Genomic DNA, 7,500 nt, shown 5'->3' with positions numbered 1-7,500 from the left:
AACCTAACCTATGTTGTGCCTTAACCTAACCTATGTTGTGCCTTAACCTAACCTATGTTGTGCCTTAACCTAACCTATGTTGTGCCTTAACCTAACCTATGTTGTGCCTTAACCTAACCTACGTTGTGCCTTAACCTAACCTACGTTGTGCCTTAACCTAACCTACGTTGTGCCTTAACCTAACCTACGTTGTGCCTTAACCTAACCTACGTTGTGCCTTAACCTAACCTACGTTGTGCCTTAACCTAACCTACGTTGTGCCTTAACCTAACCTACGTTGTGCCTTAACCTAACCTACGTTGTGCCTTAACCTAACCTACGTTGTGCCTTAACCTAACCTACGTTGTGCCTTAACCTAACCTACGTTGTGCCTTAACCTAACCTACGTTGTGCCTTAACCTAACCTACGTTGTGCCTTAACCTAACCTACGTTGTGCCTTAACCTAACCTACGTTGTGCCTTAACCTAACCTACGTTGTGCCTTAACCTAACCTACGTTGTGCCTTAACCTAACCTACGTTGTGCCTTAACCTAACCTACGTTGTGCCTTAACCTAACCTACGTTGTGCCTTAACCTAACCTACGTTGTGCCTTAACCTAACCTACGTTGTGCCTTAACCTAACCTATGTTGTGCCTTAACCTAACCTATGTTGTGCCTTAACCTAACCTATGTTGTGCCTTAACCTAACCTATGTTGTGCCTTAACCTAACCTATGTTGTGCCTTAACCTAACCTATGTTGTGCCTTAACCTAACCTATGTTGTGCCTTAACCTAACCTACGTTGTGCCTTAACCTAACCTACGTTGTGCCTTAACCTAACCTACGTTGTGCCTTAACCTAACCCATATTGTACCTTAACCTAACCCATATTGTACCTTAACCTAACCCATATTGTACCTTAACCTAACCCATATTGTACCTTAACGTAACCTAATTTGTGCCTTAACGTAACCTAATTTGTGCCTTAACGTAACCTAATTTGTGCCTTAACGTAACCTAATTTGTGCCTTAACGTAACCTAATTTGTGCCTTAACGTAACCTAATTTGTGCCTTAACGTAACCTAATTTGTGCCTTAACGTAACCTAATTTGTGCCTTAACGTAACCTAATTTGTGCCTTAACGTAACCTAATTTGTGCCTTAACGTAACCTAATTTGTGCCTTAACGTAACCTAATTTGTGCCTTAACGTAACCTAATTTGTGCCTTAACGTAACCTAATTTGTGCCTTAACGTAACCTAATTTGTGCCTTAACGTAACCTAATTTGTGCCTTAACGTAACCTAATTTGTGCCTTAACGTAACCTAATTTGTGCCTTAACGTAACCTAATTTGTGCCTTAACGTAACCTAATTTGTGCCTTAACGTAACCCATGTTGTGCCTTAACGTAACCCATGTTGTGCCTTAACGTAACCCAATTTGTGCCTTAACGTAACCCATGTTGTGCCTTAACCTAACCTATATTGTGCCTCAACCTAACCTATATTGCGCCTTAACCTGACGCACGTTGTCGCTGAACCTGCTCTGTAATTGTTATGCAACTCGTTAAATTAGTGTAGTGTTGCCTAACCGCAACCCTCGCAATATAGTTCGCTATTCGCACTGCCCGGTCCCCTGTGTATCGCGTCATGTTAAACACCTTGCAGGTGTTGCTGACTTTCCACATGCTCCTGCTATACACTGTAATGTGGATAGCAGCAGGACGTACATGCCCCCCCCCCCTTCCCCCCTGCCTTCGCAAGCTGGTCGTTGAGAAGTTTGCATGTTCAATGCCCTTCGCATGCCGACGTACTCAGCCTACGTTGTGGTACGGCCTGTCACCTGTCCGCCGATGTACGCAAAACCCACAAACTGTACTGCACATTGGTCCGTATGTACTGAATGATACATCGTGGCACATGTGTGACCGTACGACGACTGCGCCTAGCAACGGCAGACCATACAGTCCAAATATTGTGCACGCAGCTACGTGTCGTCTCCCTATAAGAGCTGGATTGCAGTGTGGTACGCCATTCAGACGTGTGGGAGGAACGGACGCCCTGGATGGCGATCAGCATGAGCAGTCTGTTGATGTAGTGGAGCGTGTATTCGGACGTAGTCGTCTCTTCTCACACACCGTGATAGCATGTTGCACCGCGTTCCACATCTGCGACATCCTGCAGAGGCCGGCTGACAGTCGTTCGCGCAATGGACACCGCATACGTACGGGGGCTACCTTCCACGTGTTCTCGAGGCGTGCACATGTTGTTGCGTCTATGTGGGCAGACGTAGTGTGTTGTGACACCTGACACAGGCATGCAATACTCGTTGCAAATGGCGATGGACGTCTACGTTTGCTGGTGACGTTACGCAAATGAACAACAGGTAACCCGTTGTGGTGCGGTTGTTCTCGCTAGAGGTGAATCAGTGTTGGCGACGATCGGTCGAGCTATTAACCGGTTGTTTCAGGGATACCCACCATGCCCACGAACGTGAAAGGGGACCCACCATGCCCACGAACGCGAAAGGGGATCTGGGTGTGAGGCGATACGCGGCGGTGGCTGGGTGGGACCGTCCCCGGCCGGTGAGGGGGGGCCGCCCGGCGTGCTGGCAGCGCGGTGCGTGGGCGCACGCGCTACAGCCGGCTGGTGGGGGCGGCCAGTGGCAGGCGCGCCGGCCGACGGACGCGGCAGGCGGCGCAGCTGCGCGCCGGCGCCCCCTGCTCGCGGCGCCTTGCGGCCAAAGTAGGTCCTCGCGGGCCCGGTGCGAAGCGCGGTGGCCATCTGCAGTGTGCTGGTCCGATTGAGGACTGTGTGCGCTGAGGATGCGCCGCCGCCCGGCGCTCGGCGCCGCGACGCCGTCTGCTGCTCGGTCGCCCCAGCGGTTCTCGCAGGTGGTTTGTATCGCAGCTGTGCGGACGTGTTGGCGCGTGCGCTGTGCTGGGAGAGTTCGCTTCGGCACCCAAGTGGGGCTTTTGTCCTTCTGTGGCGCTGGCGTTGGAGCTGCCGGTCACCGTAGGTGGCGCGTGTTGTCTCCCGCCGGCAATGCCACGACAGCACGCTCCCGGGCCTCTGTCGGCAGCGGCAAGCTCAGTTGGGAGCACGGGTGGTCGCACCTAAAGCGTCTACTCGCCTAACTCCGGGCGATTGCGCCTCTCTCGAACCCGACCAAGTACTTAGGACGGCGCTGCGCGCCGCCGGGACCTGAGAGGGTTTCGAGGTGTGTTGTGCAGGGGAGCTCAGCCTCCTCCTGTTTGCAGAATAATTGAGCGGACGCTTGCGTGTTCGCGCGGGCCCCCGGGACACACTCCCGGGCGGCCGGCTGCTCAGCTCTAGTTGACGCAGCTCCCTGGTTGATCCTGCCAGTAGTCATATGCTTGTCTCAAAGATTAAGCCATGCATGTCTCAGTACAAGCCGCATTAAGGTGAAACCGCGAATGGCTCATTAAATCAGTTATGGTTCCTTAGATCGTACCCACGTTACTTGGATAACTGTGGTAATTCTAGAGCTAATACATGCAAACAGAGTCCCGACCAGAGATGGAAGGGACGCTTTTATTAGATCAAAACCAATCGGTCGGCTCGTCCGGTCCGTTTGCCTTGGTGACTCTGAATAACTTTGGGCTGATCGCACGGTCCTCGTACCGGCGACGCATCTTTCAAATGTCTGCCTTATCAACTGTCGATGGTAGGTTCTGCGCCTACCATGGTTGTAACGGGTAACGGGGAATCAGGGTTCGATTCCGGAGAGGGAGCCTGAGAAACGGCTACCACATCCAAGGAAGGCAGCAGGCGCGCAAATTACCCACTCCCGGCACGGGGAGGTAGTGACGAAAAATAACGATACGGGACTCATCCGAGGCCCCGTAATCGGAATGAGTACACTTTAAATCCTTTAACGAGTATCTATTGGAGGGCAAGTCTGGTGCCAGCAGCCGCGGTAATTCCAGCTCCAATAGCGTATATTAAAGTTGTTGCGGTTAAAAAGCTCGTAGTTGGATTTGTGTCCCACGCTGTTGGTTCACCGCCCGTCGGTGTTTAACTGGCATGTATCGTGGGACGTCCTGCCGGTGGGGCGAGCCGAAGGCGTGCGACCGCCTCGTGCGTGCTCGTGCGTCCCGAGGCGGACCCCGTTGAAATCCTACCAGGGTGCTCTTTATTGAGTGTCTCGGTGGGCCGGCACGTTTACTTTGAACAAATTAGAGTGCTTAAAGCAGGCAAGCCCGCCTGAATACTGTGTGCATGGAATAATGGAATAGGACCTCGGTTCTATTTTGTTGGTTTTCGGAACCCGAGGTAATGATTAATAGGGACAGGCGGGGGCATTCGTATTGCGACGTTAGAGGTGAAATTCTTGGATCGTCGCAAGACGAACAGAAGCGAAAGCATTTGCCAAGTATGTTTTCATTAATCAAGAACGAAAGTTAGAGGTTCGAAGGCGATCAGATACCGCCCTAGTTCTAACCATAAACGATGCCAGCCAGCGATCCGCCGCAGTTCCTCCGATGACTCGGCGGGCAGCCTCCGGGAAACCAAAGCTTTTGGGTTCCGGGGGAAGTATGGTTGCAAAGCTGAAACTTAAAGGAATTGACGGAAGGGCACCACCAGGAGTGGAGCCTGCGGCTTAATTTGACTCAACACGGGAAACCTCACCAGGCCCGGACACCGGAAGGATTGACAGATTGATAGCTCTTTCTTGATTCGGTGGGTGGTGGTGCATGGCCGTTCTTAGTTGGTGGAGCGATTTGTCTGGTTAATTCCGATAACGAACGAGACTCTAGCCTGCTAACTAGTCGCGTGACATCCTTCGTGCTGTCAGCGATTACTTTTCTTCTTAGAGGGACAGGCGGCTTCTAGCCGCACGAGATTGAGCAATAACAGGTCTGTGATGCCCTTAGATGTTCTGGGCCGCACGCGCGCTACACTGAAGGAATCAGCGTGTCTTCCTAGGCCGAAAGGTCGGGGTAACCCGCTGAACCTCCTTCGTGCTAGGGATTGGGGCTTGCAATTGTTCCCCATGAACGAGGAATTCCCAGTAAGCGCGAGTCATAAGCTCGCGTTGATTACGTCCCTGCCCTTTGTACACACCGCCCGTCGCTACTACCGATTGAATGATTTAGTGAGGTCTTCGGACTGGTACGCGGCATTGACTCTGTCGTTGCCGATGCTACCGGAAAGATGACCAAACTTGATCATTTAGAGGAAGTAAAAGTCGTAACAAGGTTTCCGTAGGTGAACCTGCGGAAGGATCATTACCGACTAGACTGCATGTCTTTCGATGTGCGTGTCGTGTCGCGCAACACGCAGCTACCTGTACGGCTCGCAGTAGCCGTGCGCCGCGTGCGGAACCACGCGTTCGTCTCAAAACTAACGGCAATGTTGTGTGGTACGAGCGCTGAAGCGCTGGAGCGGCTGGCCTGCGGCACCTGGCGCCTGGCGCCGGTTTTGAATGACTTTCGCCCGACTGCCTGTCCGCTCCGGTGTGGAGCCGTACGACGCCCATCGGCCGTGAGGCCGTTGGACACTGAACGCTGGAACAGGGCCGCCACACGCCTCAGTCCCGCCTATGCAACTGTCTCGAAAGAGATGGTGGAAACTATGAAAAGATCACCCAGGACGGTGGATCACTCGGCTCGTGGGTCGATGAAGAACGCAGCAAATTGCGCGTCGACATGTGAACTGCAGGACACATGAACATCGACGTTTCGAACGCACATTGCGGTCCATGGATTCCGTTCCCGGGCCACGTCTGGCTGAGGGTCGGCTACGTATACTGAAGCGCGCGGCGTTTGCCCCGCTTCGCAGACCTGGGAGTGTCGTGGCCGCCTGTGGGGCCGGCCGCGTCTCCTTAAACGTGCGATGCGCGCCCGTCGCCTGGCGGTTCGCATACCGGTACTTACTCGGTAGCGTGCACAGCCGGCTGGCGGTGTGGCGTGCGACACCTCGTACAACGACCTCAGAGCAGGCGAGACTACCCGCTGAATTTAAGCATATTACTAAGCGGAGGAAAAGAAACTAACAAGGATTCCCCCAGTAGCGGCGAGCGAACAGGGAAGAGTCCAGCACCGAACCCCGCAGGCTGCCGCCTGTCGTGGCATGTGGTGTTTGGGAGGGTCCACTACCCCGACGCCTCGCGCCGAGCCCAAGTCCAACTTGAATGAGGCCACGGCCCGTAGAGGGTGCCAGGCCCGTAGCGGCCGGTGCGAGCGTCGGCGGGACCTCTCCTTCGAGTCGGGTTGCTTGAGAGTGCAGCTCCAAGTGGGTGGTAAACTCCATCTGAGACTAAATATGACCACGAGACCGATAGCGAACAAGTACCGTGAGGGAAAGTTGAAAAGAACTTTGAAGAGAGAGTTCAAAAGTACGTGAAACCGTTCTGGGGTAAACGTGAGAAGTCCGAAAGGTCGAACGGGTGAGATTCACGCCCATCCGGCCACTGGCCTCCGCCCTCGGCAGATGGGGCCGGCCGCCCGCGCGGAGCAATTCGCGGCGGGGTCGTGTCCGGTTGCCTTTCCACTCGCCGCGGGGCGGGGCCGTTCCGGTGTGCGGTGGGCCGCACTTCTCCCCTAGTAGGACGTCGCGACCCGCTGGGTGCCGGCCTACGGCCCGGGTGCGCAGCCTGTCCTTCCGCGGGCCTCGGTTCGCGTCTGTTGGGCAGAGCCCCGGTGTCCTGGCTGGCTGCCCGGCGGTATATCTGGAGGAGTCGATTCGCCCCTTTGGGCGCTCGGGCTCCCGGCAAGCGCGCGCGGTTCTTCCCGGATGACGGACCTACCTGGCCCGGCCCCGGACCCGCGCCGCTGTTGGCTCGGGATGCTCTCGGGCGGAATAATCGCTCCCGTCAGCGGCGCTTCAGCTTTGGACAATTTCACGACCCGTCTTGAAACACGGACCAAGGAGTCTAACATGTGCGCGAGTCATTGGGCTGTACGAAACCTAAAGGCGTAATGAAAGTGAAGGTCTCGCCTTGCGCGGGCCGAGGGAGGATGGGGCTTCCCCGCCCTTCACGGGGCGGCGGCCTCCGCACTCCCGGGGCGTCTCGTCCTCATTGCGAGGTGAGGCGCACCTAGAGCGTACACGTTGGGACCCGAAAGATGGTGAACTATGCCTGGCCAGGACGAAGTCAGGGGAAACCCTGATGGAGGTCCGTAGCGATTCTGACGTGCAAATCGATCGTCGGAGCTGGGTATAGGGGCGAAAGACTAATCGAACCATCTAGTAGCTGGTTCCCTCCGAAGTTTCCCTCAGGATAGCTGGTGCTCGTACGAGTCTCATCCGGTAAAGCGAATGATTAGAGGCCTTGGGGCCGAAACGACCTCAACCTATTCTCAAACTTTAAATGGGTGAGATCTCCGGCTTGCTTGATATGCTGAAGCCGCGAGCAAACGACTCGGATCGGAGTGCCAAGTGGGCCACTTTTGGTAAGCAGAACTGGCGCTGTGGGATGAACCAAACGCCGAGTTAAGGCGCCCGAATCGACGCTCATGGGAAACCATGAAAGGCGTTGGTTGCTTAAGACAGCA

At 54.7% G+C, this 7,500-nt stretch overlaps 2 non-coding genes and 1 pseudogene across 2 annotated transcripts; all 3 read left to right on the top strand.

Annotated features, from left to right (window-relative positions):
* Nucleotides 1-3,326: 3,326 nt before the first annotated feature.
* Nucleotides 3,327-5,235, top strand: LOC126443728 (small subunit ribosomal RNA). Its single transcript, XR_007582134.1, has one exon. It is a non-coding gene; the product is annotated as a small subunit ribosomal RNA (ribosomal RNA).
* A 353-nt stretch (nt 5,236-5,588) lies between these two features.
* Nucleotides 5,589-5,743, top strand: LOC126443720 (5.8S ribosomal RNA). The gene has a single exon (XR_007582129.1). It is a non-coding gene; the product is annotated as a 5.8S ribosomal RNA (ribosomal RNA).
* A 188-nt stretch (nt 5,744-5,931) lies between these two features.
* The window catches only part of LOC126443723 (large subunit ribosomal RNA), a 3,929-nt pseudogene continuing 2,360 nt past the window's right edge, over nt 5,932-7,500 (top strand).

Source organism: Schistocerca serialis, unplaced genomic scaffold (assembly GCF_023864345.2).
Source record: "Schistocerca serialis cubense isolate TAMUIC-IGC-003099 unplaced genomic scaffold, iqSchSeri2.2 HiC_scaffold_181, whole genome shotgun sequence".
Classification (NCBI taxonomy): Eukaryota; Metazoa; Arthropoda; class Insecta; order Orthoptera; family Acrididae; genus Schistocerca; species Schistocerca serialis.
Note: the sequence above shows the minus strand (reverse complement) of the source record. Positions and strands in the feature narration are given on the sequence as shown.